Source organism: Sminthopsis crassicaudata, chromosome 3, assembly GCF_048593235.1.
Source record: "Sminthopsis crassicaudata isolate SCR6 chromosome 3, ASM4859323v1, whole genome shotgun sequence".
Lineage (NCBI taxonomy): Eukaryota > Metazoa > Chordata > Mammalia > Dasyuromorphia > Dasyuridae > Sminthopsis > Sminthopsis crassicaudata.
The window spans coordinates 55,893,168-55,907,699 of record NC_133619.1 but is presented as its reverse complement, the minus strand read 5'-3'; the positions used below and the strand labels follow the sequence as shown (position 1 = coordinate 55,907,699).

General features: G+C 32.4%; 1 protein-coding gene across 2 annotated transcripts in view; it reads left to right on the top strand.

Moving 5' to 3' along the window:
* The window catches only part of NYAP2 (neuronal tyrosine-phosphorylated phosphoinositide-3-kinase adaptor 2), a 322,006-nt gene that overhangs the window by 261,636 nt on the left and 45,838 nt on the right, over positions 1-14,532 (top strand). The window lies entirely within an intron of this gene.

Sequence of the window (14,532 nt, the reverse complement as noted above, 5' to 3'; positions counted from 1 at the left end):
GTCTCATCCTTTTCTCTTTTCTGATCTTCCAGTTTCTCATCTCCAGTTGCCTATGAGACATCAAGAACTGGATATCTTCAAAACAAATCCAAAATTGAATTCAATATCTTTCTGATGGAAGCATCCTCTCTTCCGAATGTCCTTATTGTTATCAAGTGTGCTATCATCATCCTCACAGTCACATAGGCTCTGAACCAGAAGTCAGTCTAAATTCCTCATGCTCACTCCTTTAACCATTCAATTGAGTTCAATTTTTCATCACCTTATTCTGAGATTATTGTAATAGATTCAAGTCTATCTCCATTCCAGTCTATCATCTTCAACTAAGGTTCATTCCACTCAGCTGTCAAATTGAGTTTCCATATACACAAGTTTTATCATGTCAATTCATTTTCAATCAAATCCAGTGGTTCTCTGTTATGTTTGGAAGATTCCCCATGGACGGACTAAGTAGCCAAGACTACATTATTTCTTTTAACTTTATTAACACCCTACTCCTGCTGGTATAATAGAGTTGTACCACAAGACTAAATTGACCTCCAAGAAATGAATGAGCTGTCATTTCTGTCTTGGGTGATGGTATGGTGCTGGAGCTTATAGGCTCAGTGTAATCACAAATCAGTGCAGTATTGATATGTCTATTATGTGCTTAGATCCATCCCCCAAAGTGCATTTTTAACATAAAAGTTTGAGGGGGCATATAGGTAGCACAGTGGATAGAGCACAAGCCTTGAATTCAGGAGGACCTGAGTTCAAATCTGGTCTCATACACTTAACACTTCCTAGCTGTGTGACCCTGGGCAAGTCACTTAACCCCAGCCTCAGGGGGGAAAAAAACACATAAAAGTTTGAAATTAGTGGTTCATATATTAGGTCTGCTGTTTCTACTACTTTCCATTATCCTCTAGGAGCCCAGAAACTTTTCATAGAAACATAAGTTTTGAACTGGAAAGGATCTTAGAGGTCATTGAAATCAAGACTACCATTTTACAATTGAGAAAACTAAGACTGAGAGATTGTGGGATTTAACCTATCTTACTTTCTGAATTTATTGATTCACTTTTTAATCTCAAGTCCACCCAAAAGATACCAGGAAAGTGTCTCTGTATGTGTGGATGTAGATGATGATGATGATGACTATTCCAGAATTTTGGGATTACCCAGAATATAATACTACCACTATAAAAGAATAGAAAGACCTGGAATATGATATTTTGAAGGGCAAAGAGGCTTGAATTACACTAAAAAATCAACTACTGAGTAAAATTAAGTATTATCTTTCAGGGAAAAAGATGAGCATTCAATGAAACAGGTGAATTTCATTTATTTTCGATGAAAAACACAGAGTTGAACATAAAATTTGATCTTCAAATACAGAACTCAAAAGAAACATAAAAAAGTTAAAAGGAAAGAAAAAAAAAACTAGCTTTTTAAAGGTTAAAATGTTTACATCCCTATCTGGGAAAATGATGTATTTAACTATTGAGAACTTGTCAGGGTATACTTAGAGGGTAAAAGTATGATTTGGCTTTATTGTGAAGAAAAAAAAAAAGAAATTGGGGTGAAAAGGGAATTGTACTGGACAAAGAGGAAAGGGAAGATAAAATGGGGTAAATTATATCACATGGAGAGGCAAAAAGGGCCTATTAAAATTGAGGGTAAAAAGGAAGGGGGATAAGTACTATGTGAACCTTAATCTCATCATACATGATTCAAAGAGAAAATATCAGAAATATTTAATTTGCTAGAGTAACTTGTTTCACTCTATAGGAAAGTAGAAAGGGAAAGGGGAAAGGAAAGGGGAAGGCTAATAGAAAGGAAAACAGAAGCAGAATGGAAAAGATATAAGAAATGGGAGAGAGGATATAAAAGGGCAGGCAGGGCAGGTTAAGGGAGGTGGTGGTCAGAAGCAAAATATTAATGATGAGAGAAAGGGAAAAGGAAAAAGAAAACTATAACTTAGGGAAAATAAAATGACAGGAAATACAGAGTTAATAATTTTAATTGTGAATGTGAATGGGATAAATTCTCCCATAAAATAGAAGAAGGTAGCAAACTTGATTAAAAGCCAGAATCTTACAATATATTGTTTACAAGCAACACATTTAAAGCAGAATAATACATGAAGAGTAAGGGTAAAAGCTTGAATCAGAATCTATTACTTTTCAGGTGAAGTTAAAAAAAAAAGGAGGGATGCTGTTCCTGATCTCAGAACAAGCAAAAGCAAAAATAGATCTAATTAAAAGAGATAAGAAAAGAAACTACATTTTGCTAAAGGATACCATAGAAAATGAAATAATGTCAAACTAAACATATATGTACCAAATGGTATGGCATTCAAATTTTTGGAAGAGAATTTAAGAGAAATAGAAGAAGAAATAGAAGCAAAACTATACTAGTGGGAGATCTCAACCTTGTTGTATTAAAACTAGATAATTTAAATAAAATTAATTAATTAATTAATTAATTAAAATAAATTAAAAAATAAATAAGAAGTGAAGGAGGTAAATACAATTTTAGAGAAGTTAGGTATGATAGAACTTTGAAGAAAATTGAATGTGGACCAAAAGGAATATACTTTTTTCTTGGTTGAACATGGAACTTACACAAAAATTGACCAGGTATTAAGTATAAAAAGTTCAAAATCAAATGCAGAAAGGCAGAAATAGTAAATACATCTTTTTCAGATCATTATGCAATAAAAATTACAGGAAATAAAGGGTCAGGGAAAATGGACCAAAAATTTGGAAACTAAATAACCTAATACTAAAGAATGAGTGGTTTAAACAACAAATCAAAGATATAATAGATAATTTCATTCAAAAGAATGACAATGAGACAACTATGGGATGCAACTAAAGCAGTTATTAGGCAAAGTTTTATATACCTAGATACTTCCTTGAATAAAATAAAGAGAAGATCAATGAATTGGGCATGCAGCTAAAAAAGCTGGAAAAAGAATAAATTAAAATCCATCAATTAAATACCAAATTTGAAATTCTGAAAATAAAAGGGGAGATTTATGAAATTGAATATAAGAAAACTATTGAACTAATAAATAAAGAGGTGGTTTTATGAAAAAAAAATAGATAAACTTTTTGTTAATTTGATTAGAAAAAGGAAAGAAGAAAATGAAATTGTTAGCATCAAAAACGAAAAGGGTGACACCAATGAAGAGGAAATTAGAACAATAATTGGGAGCTATTTTGTCCAACTGTATGCCAATAAATCTGATAATCTAAATGAAATGCATGAATTCTTACAAAAAGGATAGATTGCCCAAATTAGCAAAGAAGGAAATAAAATACTTAAATAATCCCATTTTAGAAAAAAAGAAATTTATCAAGCTATTAATCAATTGTTAAAATTTTCAAGAGAATTAATGAAAAAAAAATGCAGAAAAAGGTGATGTAGCTGTCCCAGACCTAAAACTATATTATACATCAGCAGTCATCAAACCTATTTGCTACTGGCTAAGAAATAGAATACTTGATCAGTAGAATAAGTTAGGTTCACAGGACAAAATAGTCAATGACTAGAGTAGCTTAATGTTTGACAAACCCAAAGACCCCAGATTTTGAGATAGAACTCGCTATTTGACAAAAACTGCTGGGAAAAATTGGAAATTAATATGGCAGATACTAGGAATTGATTCACACCTGATACCATAAGATAAGGTGGAAATGGGTTCATGATTTAGACATAAAGAATGAAAAAAAATCTCCAGAGCCACATGAATTTACAAGTGAATTCTACCCAACATTTAAAAAGCATTTACTTTTGCAAATATAATACAAACAATTTGTAAAAACAGGGGAGGAGGTCATGCTACCAAATTCCTTTTATGACATAATTAAGGTAATGATACCTAAACCAGATAGGGTCAAAACAGAGAAAGAAAATTATGAACTAATTTCCCTAATGATTATTGATATAAAAATCTTGAATAAAATATTAGCAAAGAGATGGCAGCAAATATCACCAGGATAACACACCATGGCCAAGTAGGAATGTAGGGTTGATTCAATATTAGGAAAAATATTATTATAATTGACTGTATCAATCATATGATTATCTCATTAATGCAGAAAAAACATTTGAAAAATCCAATACCCATTCTTATTAAAAACACTAGAGAACATAGGAATAAAGGGAGTTTTTGTTAAAATGATCGGTAGCACTGTTTTAAATCATTAGTAAGCATCATCTGTAATGGGGATAAACTAGAATCATTCCAAGTAAGATCAGGGGTGAGGTGAAACAAGGTTAACCAATATTATCAATACTATTCAATTTTGTATTAGAAATGTTAGCTTTAGCAATAAGAGGAGAAAAATAAAGGAATTAGAGTAGCTGATGAGGTAACAAAATTATCACCCTTTGCAGTTGATACAATGGTATACTTGGAGAATCCTAGAGAATCAACTAAAAAGCTACCAGAAACAATTCACAACTTTAGCAAAGTTGCAGGATACAAAATAAATCCACCTAAATCATCAACATTTCTATATGTTACCAACAAAGACCAGCAGCAAGAGATACAAAGAGACATTCCATTTAAAATAGCTATAGGCAATATAAAATATTTGAGAAACTACCTGCCATGGCAAAGTTGCAAACTATATAAACACAATTACAAAACACTTTCCACACAAATAAAGTGAGATCTAAACAATTGGAAGAATATCAAGTGCTCATAGGTATACTGAGCTAATATAATGAAAAAGACAATTCAACCTAAATTAATCTACTTATTTAGTGCCATACTAATCAAACTGCCAAGAAATTACTTTATAGAGCTAGAAACAATAATACCAAAGTTCATCTGGAAGAAAAAAAAAGGTTAAAATTTTCAAGAGAATTAATGAAAAAAAAAAAATGCAGAAAAAGGTGATGTAGCTGTCCCAGACCTAAAACTATATTATACATCAGCAGTCATCAAAACTATTTGCTACTGGCTAAGAAATAGAATACTTGATCAGTAGAATAAGTAGGTTCACAGGACAAAATAGTCAATGACTAGAGTAGCTTAATGTTTGACAAACCCAAAGACCCCAGATTTTGAGATAGAACTCGCTATTTGACAAAAACTGCTGGGAAAAATTGGAAATTAATATGGCAGATACTAGAAATTGATTCACACCTGATACCATAAGATAAGGTGGAAATGGGTTCATGATTTAGACATAAAGAATGATATTATAAGCAAATTAGAATAATAAATGATAGTTTACCTTTCAGATGTGTTGAGAAGGAAAGAATTTGTGTCCAAAAGAGAATTGAAGTTCATTATTGAACACAAAATAGACAATTTTGAGAATATTAAGTTAAAAAGTTATTGTACAAACAAAATTAATGGAGACAAGATTAGAATGGAAGCAATAAATTGGGAAAACATTTTTATAATCAAGGGTTCTAATAAAGAATCCTTCATTCCTAAAATATATAGAGTATTGATTCAAATTTATAAGAATTCAAGTTATTCTCCAATTGATAAATGGTGAAATTTTCCAGATAAAGAAATTCAAACCATTTCTTGTCATTTGAAAAAATCCTTGAAATAATTATTGATGAGAGAAATGCAAATTAAAACAACTCTGAGGTACTATTACACACCTCTCAAATTAGCTAAGATGACAGATAATGATAAATGTTGGAGGGGATGTGGGAAAAATGGTGGAGTTATGAACTAATCCAACCATTCTGGAGAATAATATGGAACTATGCCCAAAGGCCTATCAAGCTACATACCCTTTGATCCAGCAATGTCTCTACTGGACTTGTATCCCAAAGAGATCATAAAAAAGGGAAAAGCACTCACATGTGCAAAAAAAATGTTTGTAGTAGTCCTTTTTGTAGTGGCCAGGAACTGGAAACTGAGTAGATGTACATCAGTTGGATGTTGGATGTTGGCTGAATAAGTTATGGTATATAAATGTAATGGAATATTATTTTTCTATAAGAAATGATGAGCAGGATAATTTCAAAAAGACGTGGAGATACTTACATGAACTGATGCTAAATGAAGTGAGTAGAACCAAGAAAACATTGTACACACCAACAACATGATTATGTGATGATCAGCTCTGATAGACATGACTTTTTTCAACAATGGGGTAATTCAAGCCAATTCCAATAGACTTGTGATGGAAAGAGCCATATACATACAGAAAGATTACTGTGAGGACTGAATGTGGATCACAACATAGTATTTTTACTTTTTTGTTGTTTGCTTGCTTTTTGGTTTTTTCTCATTTTTTTCTCCTTTTTGATCTGATTTTTCTCATGCAACATGATAAATGTGGAAATATGTATTGAAGAATTGCAGATGTATAACATATATTAGATTATTTGCTGTCTAAGGGACAAGTTGGGAGGAAGGGAGGGAACAATTTGGAACACAAGGTTTTGTAAGAGTGAAAGTTAAAAACTACTATATATATATACATATATACATATATATGTGTATATATATATATGTATGTTGAAAATAAAAAGCAATATAAATATATTTAAAAGTCTCTGACCTTAGGAAATTTACAATATATCTGAGACATAATGTACATATAGGAAATATACAGAAAATATTTGAAAAGTAGGTGAAAGGTTGCTTTTAGAGGAGTGGAATGAGAATATGAAGGATGAGAATCAAAAAAGATGCACAAAGTAATGCTTAAGCTGAACATTATGGGGGAAATGGGATTCTAAAAGATAGAGATGAAGAAGAAATATATTCTCTACATGTATAAAGGCAAGAAGATAAGATGTATAGAATAACAAGACCACCAATTTGGCTGAACTAAGGCTTCTTAAATTTTTCCACACTTGCAACCCATTTCTGGCAGAGAAATTTTTATATGATCCTAGGTATAAAGGTTTATAAAATACTCATACAAATCAATCTGTGTGTCTCCATTTGTTCACCTGCCTCACAAGATTGTTGTGAGGATCAAATGAAATTTCTTATCCTAAACTGAATTGTTTTCTCTATACTATAGCCTTTCATGTGACCAACAAGTAAAGTGAAGGGGAAAAAAACTGTCTTTGTTTTGTGATATTGTTGACCAGATATTGTGTGGGATATGTCCTTTTACTGCCTTCATATACTTAGTCACATCAGCTCTCAGTCTGTTTTTGGAGGTAGGAAAGCAGAGTAAATGAATCAGCTCTGTGATCTCATATGGCAAAAAGACACTCACTTCATTAGCTCAACTGGTAATGTTTTCAGCCATAATGATGAACAGAACCCTGTAGGGAATTCACATCATTTACCTTTGATTTCTTGGACTAAGACTGAATTTTCTATTTCAACGTGTCTAAATGAGAATCTTCAGTGCTAGGATTCCTAGGTCACATCAGGCATTTCACTCTAGAATTGTGATGAAAATTTGACATGATATTTTCTGAAGAGACCAAGGTAAATGTGCATTTATGATACCTAGTGTTAGAAAGTTACAAGTTATACTGATATTTCTGTCCTTAATATTGTGAACTTGTAAAACCACCTTTCTCTATCTGGTCTTGTAAATACTTCAGATTCACAAAAGGATAATAATGGATTAAAAAATGTCAAGGAAAAAAGATCCAATTTCCATCCTTGTACCAATTAACTTCAGCATATGCCTTCCATCAGTAACTTACTGTTCTTCCTACCTTTCTATCACCAGCTTCCTTCCTACATGGTGTAGTGAAGGTCCTTGCTCTACCAACCAGGCTCAGGAAAAAAAATAAGCATTACAGAATATGCTTAAACAGGGGATGACATTTAGCAAATACTGACCTCAGTATACGGGACTTCAGAATACAGGAAAAATTTGGAAAAGTAGAGCTTGACCTGAGGAAACCAAGGGCTACACTGTTGTAGTAATTGGGGATAAATATGGAATGAGCTGGATTTAAATTTTAGCAGGAAGTATGTAGAGAAAAAAATAAATGGGAGAGATACTTTTATACATAGATCAATGCAGGCAAAGAAAGGTTGAAATAATTGTGATGGCAAGTTTTTATTTTCCCCTGAGGCAATTGGGGTTAAGTGACTTGCCCAGGGTCACACAGCCAAGAAGTGTTAAGTGTCTGAGGTCAGATTTGAACTCAGGTTCAGGGTTGGTACTCTATCCACATAGCTGTCCCCTGAAAGGTTTTGAACCCAGGTGCTTGAGAAACAGGGATAGCATAGATATAAATAGCCAAAGCACAATTGAAATTTTAAGAATAAAGTCAAAGATAAAGGGATAGATTTGGAAATTATTGGGATAATGATAGGTTAATGTTGGAATGAGAGTGGGTAAGTTAATTCTTTAAGGGTATGAAGGTAATTATGTACTGTTTTAGTTTCTTCAATGAAGATTTGTTATTTAATGTATATGGAGAGTACTCCCAAAGTAGAAATCCCTCCACTCATCAGTTATCAAAAGCAGCAGTTAATTATCTATCACTCATAGTCTTAAAAATTGCCTGAGACACTCTGGGAAGTCCCAAAAGCCATAGGAATGAGATTCTCTTTTCACTTGGTAGAGATCAGTGTCAATGCTCCTTCATGACAACCTAGGTGGGACTTGGTAAAGGCAAGAGAGAGTAGAGATCAAATATCTTCAGTTTCTGGAATATCTTCTAGTCTTTTGAATCTTTTCAAATTCTGCAGTCTTTGGGGGGTTTGCCTTGGCATACTGAAAGGTTGTTACCTAATTGGAGTGGAAAGCAGCAAAATTTCTAATACTTGAGCCTAAACTTTGCTTTTTTTTTTACATTTTAATAGCTTTTTATTTTACCAAATACCTGCAAAGATAGTTTTCAACATTCACCTTTGCAAAATCTTGTATTCTAGTTTTTCTCCTTTCCACCCCACCTCTCATGGACAGCAAACAATCTGATACAGGTTAAATATGTGTGATTCTTCTAAACATATTTCCAAGAAAAATCAGATAAAAAGGTAAAAGGAAAAAAAAAAACAAGCAAACAACAACAACAACAAATAAGCTGAAAATACTATGCTTTGATTCATATTCTTTATCCATAGTTCTCTCTGGATGTGGATGGTTCATTCCATCACAGGTTTATTGAAATTGCCTCAAATGACCTCATTGCTGAAAAAAAAAAAAAAGCCAAGTCCATCACAATTGATCATCACATAATTTTGTTGCTGTGTGCAATGTTATTGTACCCAACTTTGACTGAAACTATTCCAAAGTATTCTTGTTTTAAGATTGACCCTTTGTCACAATACTATGCTGCCTTTCTCCTTTTGATCTTCACAGGACTAAAGAGTACATTTTTTAAAAATCTTCCTAATTAAAAGGGAGTAAAGGAAACAGAGATTTATTAAATCTTTTATCAAATACTAGCCAAAGTATGTTAAGTGATGATGAGACAAAACAAACAAAATTGTCACCATCTTTAAGAAAGTTATAATGGGTAAAGAATGTTGGACCTTGAGAATAATGCAGACTCCAAAATTTCCATTTTTAGGTTTCCTTTAGTCTTATGTTTTTCATTTTATAGTACTCACTCAGTTCTGGACATTTAATCTGGAATATATGAAATTCTCTAGTCCATTAAAGATCAATTTCCTTTCTCCTATAATATTATTCTCATATTTATATAAAAATTATTTTTGGTAATAAGCCCAAGATTATTTTGAACTTTTAAAATATTGCATTCCAAGATCTTTTTCTCATTTAAGAGAGAAATTCCAGGGCTTGTATAAAACTGACATTGATTTTTTGAAAGTAATTGTCTTTATTTCTGGTGCTTGCAATATTTTTAATTTGACTTGGAATCCCTGAAATATGGATGGAATAATGAATTTTGAGATATTTTACTTTGAGCTTTTCTTTCAAGAGATGATAGCAAATTCATCATATTTTACTTGTTCCCCTCCCCTTCACATCAGTCTGAGAAATCAGGAAAATTCATAAATTTTTCATTTCTGATTTTTTGAAATATAGCATTTAGGTCTCTTAAAAATGGTATTCAGTTAGACTGAAAACATTCCCTATCTTGTTTTCCAGGTTTGTTGTTTTCACACCATATACTTTATATTTTTTCTACTTTTTCAATCTTTTGGTTAAAGTTTACAGCTTTCTATTCTAAGATATTTGTTAATCTCTTGCTTCAATTTCAATGCATTCATATTACTCTTTTTAAAAATGCATTTCATCATTTGAATTTCTGATTTTAGTTTTTAGACATACTTTTCTTCAACAATGGATTGGGTGTATATATGTGGGTGTATTCACACACGTCTGTGTGTATGTGCGTATGTTTATAAAATACTTTGGATCATTTTATCCATCATTTTATCCCATCTTTAGCTTTCTACTTGGAATTGTGTATAACAGCCAGTTTCTGATTCCTACTTTGTCTCAACAGGACTCAGTTGTATTCTTGTGTTGACCTTCACTGCACAGAAAGAGATCTTTGAGGATCATAATGCTATATTGCCAAGATCTGTTTTTTTTTTTTAATCCCATATCTGGAAAAAGAGAAAGAGAGAAAGAGAGACAGAGAGAGAGAGAGAGAGAGAGAGAGAGAGAGAGAGAGAGAGAGAGAGAGAGAGAGAGAGACTTTTGAGTTCCTGATCCTTGGATGTCTCAGTTTGACATTCCTTCAATCACACTAATTACTAATAATACTTCAGGTGAATCGCACATTAACCTACATGACATTTTTTGGGGGAGGGGGATACTGCTGTTGCTGCCTATAGACACAGAGCCTTGAAGGCATAAGAGCCTCTGATAGGTCATGTTAGAGTTTATAGTGTTGTCTGTCTGAAGTACTACTGACTTTCTGAAAGACTTCTCATTATCCATATGCTTCTGTTTACTGTGTGTGATTCTGGAATAGTCACTGTAATTTTTATTGAATTTCTTGTTGATTATTTCTTATGATGATTTTTTTGCTGGAATAGGTATATAGGAGCTGAGCTGTTTTTAATTCAATTAGCAGGCATCCTTTGTCAGAAGTCTCCAGATCAAACATTAAAATACATTATGCTTATTTGACTTAAAGTTCAACTAAAATACCTGGGATATTTTCCCCAATGTAAGGCAAAGAAGTCCTAGACTCAGGAATATTTTTATTGAATGAAAATCAAGAACAGCAAATAAATAACATTTGGCTACACAAAGCCCACAGTAGGTTTTTCACTGTTACTTATAGTCTCTTGCTAAAGTCTTCATGTGTAAGGCTTTTTCACTAGTCTCTAAGGCTCATATCTCTGGCTCCTCTGTGTGTTGTCTCTATGATCAATTTCCTAAGGTATGGTAGTCACTCTTTATATGTGAAATTCAGGGGAAGCTTTGATTAAAGATGTTTGTGGGACACTCTCGAGAAAGCCCTGGAGAATCAGGAATGAATACTAATTGGTGAAGAACTCAAACTTAACTTATGCATTTATAAATATAGATAATTATTTTATCGATGAATTTTAGTGTTTTAATGTCTTGAACTATTTTTGCTTTCAATAATAATTATTTTTAATTAAATGATTTTTGCCAGAGTCCTTAAAATATTTCTTAGGTTTTGGAAATGCACAAAATTTTAAAGAATCAATATAGTATTTGTATCATATTCAGATAGAAACAGATCCTTATGGGTAGCATCATATTGATCTAGAAAACCACAAATTAATATTTTATTTCATATTTATTTGCTTAAACATTTCCCAATGACATTTTACTCTTGTTCAGGAGACACTCTAGGAACCTGATTACAATTTTGGAAGTGAAGTCAGAAAGCCTTGAGTTCTAATCTTATTCTACTGTTTTTCTACTATTTTGTCTGCCTTTCCTTCTGGAAGAGGTTCATGACATTAGGGAGGTAATGTCATGACATGCAAGTGAATTGAATTTAAGTGAGGAAGGGCTGTACAAGGTTACCTGTCTCACTTTCTCTTCCAGAGTCATCTGTGTCTATTGGTCTGGTACAGATTAGAACTGGACATGACCCTGGATGAAATGGGAGACTTTGGCCTTTTTTAAAATAGGTCTTAGTTTGAATGAGGCCACTTCTATTCAACAATTAAGGCAAGGTAGCAATTGAGGAAAAGTATGTCTTCTTTTACCTAATCAAAAAAAAAAAAAGAAAGAAAGAAAGAAAGAAAGAAAGAAAGAAAGAAAGAAAGAAAGAAAGAAAGAAAGAAAGAAAGAAAGAAAGAAAGAAAGAAAGAAAGAAAGAAGAAGAAAGAAAGAAAGAAAAGAAAAGAAAAGAAAAGAAAAGAAAAGAAAAGAAAAGAAAAGAAAAGAAAAGAAAAGAAAAGAAAAGAAAAGAAAAGAAAAGAAAATCCAAATAAATAAGTAAACAAATAAAGAGGGGAACACCCTCAGAGATTCTGGCCAAAACAGAATTATTGCTATTTCCTTCCTTCCTTTTCTTTTCCCCTTACCCTCTTCATCCCTTCCCTCTCTGTGTCTGTACATAGGCTATCATATCCTTACCTACAGCTGTCCTTAAAAACTTTTCTTTTTCCTTTTGGAACACTTAACCCTCCCAAGATATATTGGGGTTTGCTAGCAAGATTTCTTTCTTAAGGATCATGCCTTAAATTAAAACTACTTTAACTCTCTTTGATTGGTCAACAATGTGTCCTAGGCCAAGCCCTATTTGGTCATTGTTTGGGTCCTGATTGACTCAGAATGAATGTAAATCTTATTCTAGATACTTATTAAGTATATGACTCTGGGTGTATCATCTCATTTTTCTAACTTGTTTTCTTATCTGTGAAGTGAGGATATTAAACTCTACCTCTGTGTCATGTTTATGACCCCTTTGTGTGCTAACTTTGTATTTTAAAATGATTACTTATAAATTTTATAAATCTCATAGTGTTCTGCATAGTGTTGGGAAAGTTTGCAAGATGCTTTTATAAAGAGAACTAATTGAAGGATCATAAAAAAGGGGCCTCAGAAGCCATTTTATGTAACATCCACATGAAAATATGAGGCAGAGAGAGATTGATTTACCTCAAAAGTTCAGGATCATGAGGTTTAAGACCTAAACCAAGGTCCTCTGACTTCAAAGTAATGTTTTATTTTTTCCCATTACCATTCCATGTGTTTTATCATTGTGACTCTTTCCAATAATGAGATGATTAAAGCCAGTTCCAATGATTTTATGATGAAGAGAGCCAACATACCCACAGAGAGGACTATGAGAACTGAGTGTGGATCACAACATAGCATTTTCATTCTTTTTGTTGTTGTTTGCTTGCATTTTGTTTTCTTTCTCATTTTTTTTCCTTTTTGATCTGACTTTTCTTGTGCAGCAATATTATTATATAAATATGTATACATATATTATATTAACATGTATTTTAATATGTTTAACATATATTGGATTACTTGCCATCTAAGAGAGATGGTGAGGGAAGGAGGGGAAAATTTGGAACACAAGGTTTTGTAAGGGTCAATGTTGAAAAATTATCCATGCATATGTTTCAAAATTTAAAAAAAAAGCTTTAATAAAAAGTTTCATCACTGTAAACTTTCTAAGTCTAAGATTTTATAATTCTGACAAAGCAAATAAAGTAGTAGCAAGTCAGCTTCAAGATCATCAATGATCTAGACATAAAGAATGATATTATGAACAAATTAAAAGAAAACAGGATAGTTTACCTCTCAGATCTAAGGAGGAGGAAGGAATGTGTGACCAAAGAAGAATTAGACATTATTATTGATGGCAAAATAGATAATTTTGATTACATTAAGTTAAAAAGTTTTTGTACAAATAAAACTAATGCAGACAAGATTAGAAGGGAAGCAATAAACTTGGAAAACATTTTAAAATTCAAGAGTTCTGATAAAGGCCTCATTTCTAAAATAGATAAAGAATTGACTCAAATTTGTAAGAATTCAAGAAATTCCCTAATTGATAAATGGTCAAAGGATATGAATAGACAATTTTCAGATGAGGAAATTGAAACTATTTGTAGTCATATGAAAAGGTGCTCCAAATCACTATTGATCAGAGAAATGCAAATTAAAATACCACTACATATCTGTCAGATTGGCTAAAATGACAGGAAAAGATAATGATGGATGTTGGAGTGGACATTGCTGGTAGAACTGTGAATGGATCCAACAATTCTGGAGAGCAATTTGGAACTATGTTCAAAAAGTTATCAAACTGTGCATACTCTTTGTCCCAGCAGTGTTTCTACTGGGTTTATATTCCAAAGAGATTTTAAAGGAGGGAAAAGGACCTACATGTGCAAAAATGTTGTGGTGGCCCTTTCTGTAGTAGCAAGAAACAGGGAACTGAATGGATGCTCATCAATTGGAGAATGGCTGAATAAATTGTGATATATGAATGTTATGGAATGTTATTGTTCTGTAAGAAACAACCAGCAGAATGATTTCAGAGAGGCCTGGAGAGGCTTACATGAACTGATGCTGAGTGAAATGAGCAGAATCAGGAGATCATTATATATAGCAATAACAAGACTATATGATAATCAATTCTGATGGAGGTGGCTCTCTTCAAGAATGAGATGATTCAAAAAAATTCCAGTTGTTCAGTAATGAAAAGAGCCATCTA